The following is a 14,707-nucleotide window of genomic DNA, read 5'->3' as shown; positions in this document are numbered from 1 at the left end:
AAAACTAGTAAAAGCTGAACTCTAGGTCCTGGAGCTATTGGATAAAACCTTCGCGGGGGGTTATAGCAAAGGACAGGCGTTATGACACCATATACACCTCGGGGTGGGTCATTACCCCCTTAATTCAAACATGTCATATATAAACAACCCATCCTTACTATTCCAAATGACAATAATATACAACTGAGATTCAGAACAGATCACATAGTGTTTAACTAAGTTCTATAACGTACGGAATACCAAGTTGATTTTTAACAAAGGACATGAGATAATGTCCTCTAGGCTTATAGGCATGGGATCACATCTGGTGTTCCAACTCTCATATCATACTGTACATATCTTCATTTTCTTCATTGGTTTGTTATAGGCGCTAGGTGAGTACCAAAGTTGCACTGACATGTACTCATCACATGGAGCATACAGTGTATTCTGCTACGTGTACAGTAGAGTCCGTATATAAAAAGACAAGCCGTGTATTATAAGCTGGACATGTCATTTACCGCTGTATCAACAAGCGACAGGAACCAAGGAGGGTTATGAGCAAGAAGATCCTGTAGAGTGCTCCTGTATGAACAGGAACTTTTGCATGATTAAAGAGAAATGTGCCTTTTAAACGTTCTTTGAATTTGTTCCCAAAGTGTTTGGTATCAACCGCTGAGTGTTGGTCGGGGGGGGGGGTGTAGCTGGAGGGGAGGGGTCACAGTTGTTTCGGTTTTCGCGAATCAGTGGTTATCGATATATGTGCATGAGAAGTATTTTGGATAGCCTGGAAAATATTGTTGTCAACGTTTATAGTACAAAAGGCACAGGAGTTATAGTTATGAGTAAGGAGGTACAGTTATGAGTAAGCAATATATATGGTCCCAGTTTTAGGGAATCCAAATAATAAAAATAACGATTTATAAGAACAAAAACCGAATACAAACCCGTAACCGAGGGCAAATTGCAAACAAAACAAAAGCAATGAAAGGCATACAACGAGGGTATCTGTAACAGAGAAGTTATGAATGAAAAAGTATTTTGGCACAAATATTTAAGGTATTGTGTATAATAATAGCGTTGTGGTAACGTGGTCTGATTCTAAGTATTGGTGTCGCAGGTATATGTATTCTACTTGACGGTCAGCGGCCAAGATGTCATATTAAACTTTCTTTGGGCGAACCGTTCGCACAAAATCGTACCCATTGGTAAAACGTGCTTAGTTTCGTTACAAGTGCACATTCCTGCCCAACAGAGTATAAGATATCTGATTTACAATAATGCTACATTCCATCTACATCTCTACAAAGGTGAGTTTTGTTTCAACATTACATATTAGTTTTTCATTTTTTTGATTCGGCAACTTCAACCACTATGTCGGGTGTTTTGTTGGAGGACGAAAAGTGTGGCAAGGGCAATAATTCAATCTCTACGATTGTCTCTATGACATCGGACAGCAAAACATCATCATTGTCCGAAAGTTTGACTCGAGCCAGATGAGAACATGTTTGCACTTTGTACTGAGAGAGACCTCTAGCGATATCTTACTCACCTACAAGTCTCCCTTATTCAGCTGTAGCTCACGGAGACTACTGGTACGAAGATGTCTAACACAAAAGAAAGGAACTCATCATAAGTTTTCGGTCAAACTTGTCGACCTTCTTTAGATGTACGATTCGCTTCACTGATGTTCCGGAAGTCGGAAGATGACGTCAGCAGCGAATCGTAGATAATCATCAAGATGTCTTGTACGATGGAACAAACGCTTTCATAAAGTTTGTTTTGATGAATACCGTTTACTTTTCGTTACCAGTGTCAAATGCTGAAATGTTGCACCAGTCCAGAAAAAATCAGTAGACCGAATGCTGGACCGATTCGAAAATGAACAGATTATATCGGCTGGCGTTTTTGGTTACAGGCCCAAGAAAAAACAAGAGCGAAGTAGAGGAGAATTGAAAGTCATTTTCCCAAGCTTCTATGGTCAATCTTGGTCTAAAACAAAGGTAGTAGTGTTGTTTATACGAAGGCAGGTTTTCAAAACGCCAATGGACGTCGGATACTCCTCCTAACAGAACCCTTTAGCGAAATGGACCATTGTTTTGAGTATCGCCCATCCCCGGTCATCCCATAAGTATTCACATATGATTAGGTCCAGGCTGACTGAAAGTTTCAGCTTGTATTACGAGCAAATGGGCTTGTATACTCCTCAAACTGGAAAGAAAATCACTGTAAGGGTGCGGGAATCATAGAACGTGTGCAAAGGTTGTCCGTGTGTGTGCCAACATCGTACCTCAAGCGCAGAACTAGGTGTGATATAAACATCACGCGTATTTGTTCTCGTCTGAAGCCCATACCATATAACCTTAATTAGCTCCTGGAAGTGGTAACAATGAACGTCATCGGTAACGTTGGTAACGAATGTCAAACATAGGTGGCTATGTATACTGTAAATGCAGAAATGTTCGCGGTGGTTTTGTGTTCGCGGTTTGAGGCAGTCTTGCCGCGAACTTAAAACCACCGCGAACATTTTTCCATTAGAGTATGTGACTACAGTGTATGACACTACCGCGAACTTAAAATCACAGCGAACACTCCACTTTCCCGCTAACGCGAAATCAAATCCCCTTTATGCATTTACAGTATGTTGGACTATAATTTTAACATGAGCAGCGAACTTTGGTCGTTAGGTACAAGTCACCATGAGAGTGGCTACTGACTGACTGACTGGTGGCACAGGAGAGTGTGTAGATATGGTAGGTTGTGAAATAAAATAATATAACGTTATCATCATGGTTATGAAACATCGAGGAGTACCTAAATGCCTATCAACATCGCCTGAGGGGAAGAATAGTTAACACTACCTACAACACGCAGTGTCAACATCAGCTGTGATGTGAAAATTCACGTCGTGTGTTGAAGCCCATACCACATATTCGTAAATCCTGGCAACGACAACAATTAACGTCATCGGTAACGTTGGTAACGAATATCAAGCATAAGTAGTCTAGGGTGTGCTGGACGAATAAGAAGCTATAAATCTTTAATAATTCCACTGGTGGCACAGCAGAGGAATCTTTGGTTCTGGCAGGTTGGGCAGTAAAACAATAAACGACACACAAATGCATATCCCCATGTGTCAACTTCGCCTGAGGGGAAGAAAAGTTCACTCTAGACGTGTCAACATCAGGTGTGCAGTGAAAGCACGTCGTGATTGTTCTTCTCTTAAGGCACGTATCATGCACATAACATTAGCTCCTGGCAGACACAACAATGTACGTCATCGGTAACATTGGCAACGAATGTTAAACATACCTGGCCTTATAGGTGTGTCGGACACATAGTTGCAGTCACAGAGAGGCTGAATCTTAAGCGCGACACAGTCAGGAGAGCCTAACGGCTTCATGTTCGCCATGTGTCTATGTGTCTACCCCATTCTGAAGGTCAGTGAAAGTCGTATGACTAGACGTATGACTAGACGTGCGTGTGAACGTTTTTAATGGAGTCTGACGAGAACTACCTGTGTCTATTCAGGAGGCGAGTTGGCTTTTTCCTCTTGTCCAGAACTGGTACAAAGTTCGCCAGCAGGGGTAACAACGTTAGTCTGTTAATTGTCTGGGTCGTTCGCTACCATGTACATTTAACAAGTTGTCATCGTCTTCTTATGAAGCTGGTGCGTTGCGCCGAATGGTGACGTTGCCAGTGGGGCGTAACGTGGCATTGTGATAGCCGGCAGATTCAAACTATTGAAGAAGAAGACGACATTTCTTTATCAACTACCTATTTATCATGGCAGTTAATCTCTCACTGGACGATCGTCTCCAGGGAGTAAAGACCGAGCTTAGAGCTATATATTCAATGAAGTTTGGCGAAACGCAGGGCGGCAAAGATAAGAAAAAGGCAGCATGTAGGGAGATCCACGACCAGTTGAAACCAAGCCAGCTTCTTCCATCAGAATTCCCCGAGTTTAAAATCAACTTTAAAAGTGGACGGATGGACCAACAAACTCTCATAGGAGAGATCGAAGAAGCTGTCAAAGAAACCGAAAATTGGACACGTGGAGTTGAGGAGAAGATGAACGCTTTTGTCGAAACTGCAATGAGAAATAAGCGTAGGATGAAAGGCCCGATTTCAACGAAGACAGTGATGGAGTCCATGACGCCCGCACAGAGACCACCTCAATATATTTCACGTAACTTGATGGAACTGCACCTTGCCGGACAGGTTGCATGGGATACTAAAGATGAGAAGGCCAAAAAGGGCACTACAAATTTTTGGGATTTTGATTATAGCGAAAGAAAACTGATTGAAGCATCGCAGCTTTATTCTTGCTGTACGCTGTGTAGTGTGTCACGTAGGGGGGACAGTCAAGACCTTCTACCAGTTATGTACTGGTTAGAGCAGGACGACAATGCAAGAACATCATCAAAGCAGAAGAGCTATTGGATGGAGTATATCCCTGGGGCATCAGTCCCATCAAAGAAAAAAACTCCGTCGTGGGCCACTCGCTATATTGATGATCTAAAGAAGAAAAAGGTTCTTGATGAACAAATACAGACGTTTCCCCCAGGACAGAAACCTTATGAATATACTAACGCGGTGTACCTCCTTCTCTGTCGCTTTAACGGGAAGAGTGTACCTAAGAAAGCCAGAGTTCAGGCTTACGCGGGGAAGGCTAAGAACGGAGTGGAACACAGATGGAAGCAGCATGCGGACAAGTCCAAGAAACTGATACAAAACTACTATGACGATGCAAAAAATTTAATGCCATTTTGTGAAAAGCCTTTAAGTTCATGCTCAGCCTTACTTGTTGAGATTGTAAACGGTAGACTTTACGCACAAGGTGACAGGATGTACCTAACCGAAAACATAACTAAGAAACATGATAATATTGCACTCTTTGTTTACCGCGCTTACGGGGCGAGCAAGACTGAGAAGTTGGAAGAAAATAGCGGGACGAAGAAAGAAGGAAGCGGGACCACGGAAGAAGGAAGCGGGGCCGCGGAAGAAGGGAGCGGGACAGAGGAAGAAGGGAGCGGGACAGAGGAAGAAGGGAGCGGGACACAGTCGACGCTGTAGGGCGGATATCAATTAGGATTTTACCATGGTCAATATTGACCGAAGGAGGCCATATATATACATACTAAGTGAAATCAATCAATCAATCAATCAAAGAATTTTATTAGCGTAGCAGATTTCATGTACATTGAGACAGGCTAAGGCTCACATTGTTTAAAACCGTGGGTGTTAAAATCGTAACGGAGGAGAAAAATTGACATCTGGAACATGCTTAAAATAAAATAAAAATGAAAACATCAAGGGTTACCTTGCTACCTATCCCCGTGTGTGAGCATCGCCTGTGCCAACATCGCCTGTTTGCACTATATCTGAAAACACGCCGTTGTTTGCTCTTCTCACAAAGCCAATATCATAAAACGTCAGCACCTATAACTAGCATCATGTGACGTGCCAGAGGTGTGTCGGACAAATGAGCAGCGAACCTCTGGGTCACACAGTGGCGGAATCTCATCGGCGGCACAACAGGAGAATCTTGTACCTTCACCTTCGCCGTTGTGTCTACCCCCTGTGGACGTTTTAAAGTTAGCACGTATGACTAGAGGTCTGGCGAGAACTAGATTAGATCTGTCAATTCAGGGGCAGAGTTCGCTGTCCAGAACTGCGAGTACATAGGTCGTCAGCAGGTCTAAGGCAAATACCAACCTTTGAGGACCTTGTCTGTGTGTGCCAACATCGTGTTGTAACAATTTTACATTATGTGAAATGATTTATTTCACAGCTTGTGAAATAAAGCAACAAATTAAATATAGAGATGTACCTTGCTATTTGTCATCGTGTGTAGATTATCGCAGTGTAAATATCGTCTTTGTCAACATCGCCTGTATGCACTATGATATGTATGCCAGCATCAGGTGTGGTGCGAAAATACGTTGCGTATGTGCTCTTCTCGCGATGGTATCATAAAACGTCAGCACCTAGCATCATGTGACTTCACCACATTAGGTGCGTCGGGCAAATACTGAGCAGCGAACCTCTGGGTGATGGCCGAGTAAAAGAGTGGCGGAATCTCATTAGGACAGAGCAGGCAGGAGAATCTCGTAGCTTCACCTTCACCATTGTGTCTACTCTCTGTGGACGTTAAAGTTACATGTATGAATGGAGGTCTGGCGAGTCTGTCCATTAAGGATTTTACATTAAGGGGGAGAGTTGGCTAAAGGTCGCCAGAAGGTCCATAAAACATACCAAACCGTGTCAGAGGACCTTGCTTATGTGTGCCAACATTGTGTCGTAACAATTTGACACTAAGTGGAATGATTTATTTCAAACTTTGTGAAATAAAACGACAAATGAAATATTCGGATGTACCTTACTACCTGGCGCCGTGTGTCGATGGTCGCAGTATCAACAAGAGTTCGTAGACCTCAGGCCTGCATGAAATGTATTGGGTTTCTGTAGACCTATTGTGTATTTTTGCCTTTTTGTCTATGGTACGTGGTTGGAAAAATGAGCTTTTTACCGTGTTGGTTGTGCACCATGCAAAAGTCTGACTCTGAAATTCCATTTTCTGAATTTGTAAGTTTGGACATGGATGAACATTACTTATTTTGGATTTCTTAAGTATGTAACCAACCACAGTACTTTGAAGTTGTTGAGACGCTACCTTTTTTTGTCTCAGATGGCCCATGCACATGTAGTTACTCTGTCACATGATATACTAATATCTTCCTATTTCAATGTACTGACCTAATGCAGCTGCTAAGTCTCCTTGGTTTGTGTTCTTCCAATGATATTCATTAAAGATTTATTTCTGGGGTGTTATTCACTTGACATCGGAATGTTACTTGCATAATTTGACCAATGATACTTTTATCTGTAGTTCCATAGACATTAGACAATATGAATAGTGGTAGCCCCCATGCAGCAGCAACAGTTAGTCCCCAGGGTGGTATGATATTTTCATTCAATCCATCCAACCCAAACCTAAATCTCCTGTAGTATCTAAGCCAAATTTAACAGCACAATTTACTATGAAAAATGTCCTTGTCAATCCCATTTATAGATGGCAAGCTGCTGGCAATGGAAGCTTTGAAAAGTTCAGAAGCTGTTGTAGTCAGAGCAAACACCCAGCAAACATCCCCGCAAACCAATGAGCAGTTGCTTAGAAGGGGAATTTCATCATATATTTGCCGCGACAAAATGCAACAAACGATACTGAATTCAAAACAGAACAAAGCTAAGCCTCCACCACTTAACCCTGCCTGTACCATAGATTAAGCAGGCCCAAAAACCAAGCGAATATGACTGGCCCAAAACAACAAATTACCTGTATACAGTATGGAAATGGCATTACCAAAGAAACAAAAAGAAACACAGGACAAATCATACACATACCTTTCTCTTATTCCCACACTCTATACAGTTCTCCTCCACATTAGAAAATTGCATCTTCTTCTGTTTAAGTTCAAGTTCAACCATGATTGCCAACAGGGTAAAGGAACTTGTACCGGAACTTAAAACTCAGTACTATACAGCTCTAGAAACACCACAAAGAGTAATAAGCAAACTCCAATTATACCTGACCAACAGATATATAATCTTGTACACTCCCGTCATCTGGCAAATTGTCAGTGCCACTAAGTAACCTGATACATTGAAGGTGGCCCAGGCCAGATGATGGTTCTACACCCAACCATAATCTGTTTTTAAAACCAAGCAGATATTGGGAGGATGCTCCAACCACACAAAAACAGGGTCAACCTATACAGTATCAAGTTCAAGCACTAGGAGGCCCAAAATCAAACCTGACCACCAGGACACCACAAACAACTCACGTACCAAATAGCAACATAATGGTACCTTGCGTTCCGGAGATACAGCGCACGCCCCGTGCCCGCACAAAAGGTAACCTAAAATGTCAAGTTCAAGCACCAAGGGCGCCAAAATCAAAATTGAGCATTATTCAGCCACCGCCGACACATGTGCCAAATATCATTGCGCCAGCACCAGCCGTTCAGAAGATATAACTCCGGAAACACCCCTCCCGGACACAAAATTCGACCTGCCGGGTCAAGTTCAAACGCGACAAGGCCCAAAGTCAATCCTAGGCAACAGGCAACAACCCCCCACCCATGCACCAAAAATCGTTGCAATGGCGCGTATCGTTCCGGACACACAGCGCCAAACGTGCCCCAAAAACACAAAAAATGCCACCTTCAATGTCAAGGTCAAGCGCCAGGAGGCCCAAAATCACACCTGAGTGTCAGGCTACCACCCCCAACCCACGTACCAAAAATCGTTGTGCTCGCACCATCCGTTCACGAGATACAGCGCCCTACATCCCCGGCTACCGAAAAGTTTCCACCAGCATCAAAACCATACCTGCATACATGCAGGTAATGATGTCACCTTTGTCAATATCGCCTGTTTGCACTATGATATGCCAGCATCAGGTGTGGTGCGAAAACACATTGCGTATTTGCTCTTCTCACGATGATATCATAAAACGTCAGCACCTGACGTCACGTCATCATGTGACGTGATCATGGGTGCGTCGGACAAATAATCAGCGGACCTTTGGGTGACGGTCGTGAGTGTCAGAATCAGATTTTGTCTCTTCACCTTCGCCCTTGTGTCTTACCACTTGTGGACGTTTTAAAGTGACCACGTATGACTTGAGGTACGTGTGAGCACTTCACTGCAGCCTAGCAAGAACTAAACCTGTTTATTAAGGAGGAGAGTTAGCTTTCTCTGCTGTCCAGAACTGTGAGTACAAAGTTTACCAACAGGTGTAGCAACGTTGGTCTGTTAATTATCTGGGTCGTTCACTGCCATATAAAAAGCTGCACCCATAAGCTGATGTGTTGCCCCAAAGTGTGGGTACGCCGGTGAAACGTTACAGCGCTAGAAGCACCGAGACAGTCGGTAGATTCCAACTTGCAACACTCTATCGGAGAAGGAGAACGTGTTGAGGGAAGATTGAGCCAGCGGTTGCAACGGAGGGTGATGCCCAGGTTATAAAAGTCGTCCAGTACCAAGATTTGTCATTCATTAACTCGCTCTTATCACGGAAAGGTGAAAGGTGTCTCGCTTTTATCATGGCCTCTTATCCCTCCGAGGCAGAGGAAGCGTCCTACCGCCTCCAGGAAGCGGAGGACAAAGTTAAATTGATATACAACCAAATGTTGAAAGAACCGTATGTCGATGTAGACGAGATTGGTGGACGTTCAAATTGTTGGGTTTTCTATGACAGGCTGAAACCAAGCCATCCTCGCCCCGACTTTAAGATTAACTTTCGTACCGGAAGGAACAATCCGAAAACCCTCAAAGGTGAGTTAAGAGCGGCGCTCGTCGAAGAGAAGAAAGGGGAGGTGTCCGGGAAGGCTGGTAAGGTGGTCGATAAGTTTGTTGAGTGGATCAATGCTGAACACGTCATCATGGATGGTCAAACCCCCGCTATTGACTTACTTGAGAAGATGAGAGCCCCAAATTGCATAAAACAAAGATTGATCAAACTGTCCTCAGCCCGACAAATCAAGTGGGATACTGACGAAGTGAGTAGCACGGCTGGCAATCAAGACCCTCTTAAGCAGAGGCATCCTTGCCGCGAATTTAAAATCAACTTTCGTACTGGAAGGGCTGATTGGAAAACGCTCGCAGATGAGTTGATAGTGGCGCTCGACTTGAGTAAAGACCTGTATAAGCGGAAGATCCGCGAGTTTGTTTTGCGTATCAATACTACAATGGATTGTCATATCTTCGCGATGGAAATACTCGAGCTCCTGGATGCCCCACAGTACATGACAGAAAGGCTGATCGAACTATCCATAGCCGGACAAATCAGATGGGAGACTGACGATGTCGACGAGGTCAGCGAAGGAGACATTACCAATTTCTCAGGGACGGTAACATATGGCCAAAGAAAACTATTCGAAGCAGGAAAGTTATGGCGGCGGGTTTCATCTGGTGACTCAGAGGGTGTCCTATACCCCAGATCACTGCTGCCAATGATGTATTGGTTGAAGGATAAGGGGGAGGCTGAACCAACTTGGGCAGAGTGGAACCCGTACCGCAAAGACAACAAACCGAAGAATACAGACCCTCCGCTCTGGGCTGTCAATTATATCAAAGAGGCTCGAGCTCAGGGAGATATTCTCTACAGCAATATGAGCAGGTTTCAGCCGACCGAAAAACCGTTCCGTGGGGATGATCATAAGAACGCGGTGTACCTCCTTCTCTGTCGCTTTAACGGAGAGGGTGTACCTGACGAAGCCAGAGTACAGGCGTACGCAGGGAAGGCAAAGAATGGAGTAGAGAAGAGATGGATGGAACATGCGCTAGCTTCAAAGAACCTTATGCAGCTCTTTTCCGATCTTACGAAATTCAGTGCTACCCCTTTGCAATCCGTTTTACTCGTCGACGTTTTAATCGGTAGACTGTACGCGGAGGGTGGTAGGAAATACTTCACTGAAACTGAAACATCGCACGATAATATCGCACTCTTTGTTTACAAGGCGTACGGGAAGGACGCAGTTGGTGTCAAGACCAATGAAAAGGCCATGGAGAAGGCAGAAAAGGATCTCATAAAGGATTTGCAGCTGACGAAAATGGAGTGCGGCATGAATGGACGCTCGTGAACTGCTTTGTTGTAGGAATAACTATTGGCATCCAGCACAGAACCCCACATAGACGTTCCTTCACATATGCAGCGTGTCAATAGATATATTCCCAATGCAACTTTATCAACTCATTCTGGGGGACAATGATATGCCACTGACATTCAAAACAGGCCATTTGATACTTTGTGTACTTAATTTTGAAGCTGTGATATACTTGCTGCCCTGCATTGTAAAATTTGTGTTGTACAGAACAGCTTCTTGCCTTTGAAAAATTACATGCCTTGTATATATAGCCTGATTAAATCTCGCTTATAGCAGCCCGCCAAACATTTTGGCCGGCCACATGTGTGAGTGTGTTTGGGGTGGGTTCAATTACGGTCCCTGACAGCGGAGTTTGTGTTGCACAAACTACTGTAGATATGGCATGGCATGAATACCGTGTTTGGTGTTCCAACCCTTCCCTTCTTTTCATGTCATTTCTATCTTCGTCATCTACTGGTTTGTTGTTAGTACTAGCTGAATAGCAAAGTGGGAGAAATGAACTATAGTGGACCATACAGTAGAGTCAATCAGTATACTAGTAATCATTGTAAATAGAAAGGCCGTTGGATATATCACCATCACCTCAATGAAATAGACGGTTTATGTAAGCTGGTAGGACATATTGTTCACAAGATACGAAAAGACAGAAATGAATACTTTGTAATTTGAGCAGATGAAATTTGCTCACACTGACAGAGAATAGAAATTACAACTAGATATACTCCAACTATAAAATATCCATCAACGTCGCCTCAGCAGAACACTGAAGTTTTATTCATTGTTCTGCTTCATAACCTGCCGCAGTGGGGCAGTGGGGATTACCGACTGCTTCACCATATCATATAACGTTATCTTCTAATAGTAGAAACATTGTACGTCATCAAAGACTATGGTAACCACTGGCATAAGTGGCCAGAGATGTGTTTGACAAACAAGCAGCACGCTTCTGGGTAACACAAGCGGGTCGATGAGTGGCGGCAAAGTAGAGGAGTCTTGATGTATCAAGTCTAATCCACGTTTATTTTCCTGATTACCCTGGTTTGCTATCTATAGAAGATACTAGACGTACTATTTGTGTACTTTATGACATAAAGCTAGAAGTATCCTAAACTTTGTGGCTGTACTGTTACCAACAGTGGATAGGTAGTGAAAAATGAATGAATAGAATATGAATATGATTTCTTCAATCAAAACCTACCATGATTTTGTCAGTGTCACAAAGCTGTTTGGGTTTTCTACCTTCTCTAGCCTTGAAATAAACATTACATGATTTCACTATTCCTTTTCTTTTCTTTTAGTAACATGCCGCGTAATAAGAGAGGACAAGACGGTTTGTCGTTCCCATATGAAGGGTCATATACATGGTAGAAACTTCTACATGATTAAATGTGGCACAAAAGAATAAAAAGGGTACAAAAGATCAGGATAAAGATTCTCTTTAGTTAGTGACCAACCAACCCGATGAAACTATTCACGGGTACAGAAGAACAAGACAAACTGCTTCACGTCCAAAAAGATTTTGTTCTATTAACTGCATTACCCAGAGCGAGTACATATACATAATTATGTGCCTAGAAACGTACCTTACAGCTTCTGTAAGATATTGTTCTTCCATACAGAGAGTCGAATCACCAAGCTAGAAAGCAAAGACCATGATTTGAATGGAAACAGTGACACCTTGCGGTATTTTTAAGCACGACAGCTTGCAGGATTTTTCTCACCCCCAAGGCAGACTTGAAAGTGTTGTGGACTTTGTACAAAACGTGATATGTATAATGTTGCGCAATGACATCGACATGTTGCTTCAGTTACTGAATTCTATGCAAACATTTATAATCCAAGGCGCAGTTGCAGAAGCTATGTTCAACACAATCGAACTAAAATGATATGCAAGTTTTAGCCGGGCTCTCAATGTACAGCATAACTCGTCTACACAAGTACATATACATGATCTATCCGACTAGGATTGATATGAGAACAAGGGATACCAATTTCATATTATTTCAGTCTACAAAAATATCCTGCACTTTTTTACAATCATAATCGTGGACAGAACACCTACAATAATGTTAAAGAGATTGTCAGGAAGAGTCGTAGGGGATTATGTGGAAACACCAGTGAATAATTGTTGTTTCAAAACAAGTCATTGCCTTGAGAATGTACTGCTGGTGAAACAAAAAAGCCTTACTTTGATAACTGTGCCCAGATGAATGCCCAGATGATTCTTCCTATGTGTTTTCTTAAACTTCCTTGTGCGATGTGTGTCCTACGACCCTTCCTGCTTGGTTCATAACATCTGATGGATTATAATCATAAACGATTCACTCAAGTTAGCTCAAACACCTACAATTATCTACAAAGATTTTTTCTTATTCCTTGTAATACATTCTTACTTTTTGTCTTATTCCTTGTAATACATTCTATCCATCCAAAATACTCAGCATAAGATGATAAATCTCGATACAACTTTGTTGAAAAGATAAGAACTTTCTAGATACTGCGGACATAATTTTGGACACTCCAATCTCCTGTAGTGACTGTAGTTCACACGATGTCGCTCTCTTTTCCCTTCGCATGGAACAAGCAGCAGGCAAAAATCATCCCGATCAGCTGAAACACAATAACACAAAATAGACTTGTTACTTCCGGTGAGCCACAGATAAACAAAGACCATAGAATGTGCTTTTTAACGAGTTTGCTCGAGTGTAAGGCCACATGGACCAATTGTGGGCACTGAGCTAATTCTCACTGGAGCAGCATCTCTTCTCCCTAAGTCAGAAACATCAACCTTGAACCTACCTACCTAGTCCCTTTACCATTAAGATATAAAAAACTTACCCACAACCTTCACTGATAATCAATTTGCACCAACCAATGTCATTTTCGACAAGACGGCAACCTCTGGGCGACCGTACATCCAGCGAACAAAATCGAATTTGTTTGACCTTTGACTTTATAATTGGAATGTGGTGCAAGATATAAAAGTAATATTACAAGACAATTACACTACACAACGTTAAAAGGTATGTTTTTCCTCTTTTAAATTTTTGACAGATTCGTCAAATCTTTGGTCGTTCAGCGATCGCAGACTCTAGTGGAAAGGGGGTGCCACTGACTAAGCAGTGGGACATAGCTCTGTCCTTGGTGCTGAACATCACTCAAATAACCCTTGTGAACCGAGTCTTCTTTGTGAACCAAAGAAAGGCTGAATAATGACATCTTTTTTTTTAAATTTCGATACCGCAATATAATTGGACATACAACTCTAAGTAACCAATCAAAATTAGTAATGTTGTCTGTTATCTAACTTACTCTGCACTGACATAGCCAGGCCGTTACGATTCTATGACAATGAAAGGCCCCTTATGGAAACAACATGCCCATGATGGAATGATCTCGCTTCCGAAAGCCGGAAACAAGAACGTTTAAGCCCTGTGTGTCCATGCACCTAGCCTGGGTACCATCCCTATAGCAGTTCGCTCCGTTTATTATACACTATATACAGTCGCTTCTCTCTCCGACGTTTATTATACACTATATACAGTCGCTTCTCTCTCCGACGTTTATTATACACTATATACAGTCGCTTCTCTCTCCGACGTTTATTATACACTATATACAGTCGCTTCTCTCTCCGACGTTTATTATACACTATATACAGTCGCTTCTCACCCCGACGTTTATTATACACTATACACAGTCGCTTCTCTCTCTGACTTTTATTATAGGCTACATACAGTCGCTTCTCTGCTGTAGCAGAAGAGAACATAGGAGCGAATTACTATCCGGATGTTACCCAGGCTACCATGCACTATTATCACTGCCTAAAGCATGGATATTACGCGTGTATACAATCTAATGCCCAACCTGAGTAAGGCCGATGCCGATGCCGATCCCGCCCACAATCAGAACCTGCTGCTGCAGGAAGGAGATGATGTTGGTTTTGCAGGGCTGGAAAGAAAAAAAATAAGGGCATTTTTGTTCTTCGTAAATGGAAGACAGAGCTTACATGATGCGTTAGAGGAATGGGATGATTATTTTGGTAAATGCTGGCG

At 42.7% G+C, this 14,707-nt stretch overlaps 1 long non-coding RNA gene across 1 annotated transcript; it reads right to left on the bottom strand.

Annotated features, from left to right (window-relative positions):
* Window positions 1-12,153: 12,153 nt before the first annotated feature.
* LOC118414735 lies at window positions 12,154-14,634 on the bottom strand. The gene is made up of 2 exons (XR_004831018.1): window positions 14,520-14,634; window positions 12,154-13,262 (listed from the first exon to the last, which is right to left on the bottom strand). It is a non-coding gene; the product is annotated as an uncharacterized LOC118414735 (long non-coding RNA).
* Window positions 14,635-14,707: the final 73 nt, after the last annotated feature.

The sequence above is a fragment of the Branchiostoma floridae genome, chromosome 4, assembly GCF_000003815.2.
Source record: "Branchiostoma floridae strain S238N-H82 chromosome 4, Bfl_VNyyK, whole genome shotgun sequence".
Taxonomy (NCBI): Eukaryota; Metazoa; Chordata; class Leptocardii; order Amphioxiformes; family Branchiostomatidae; genus Branchiostoma; species Branchiostoma floridae.
Note: the sequence above shows the minus strand (reverse complement) of the source record. Positions and strands in the feature narration are given on the sequence as shown.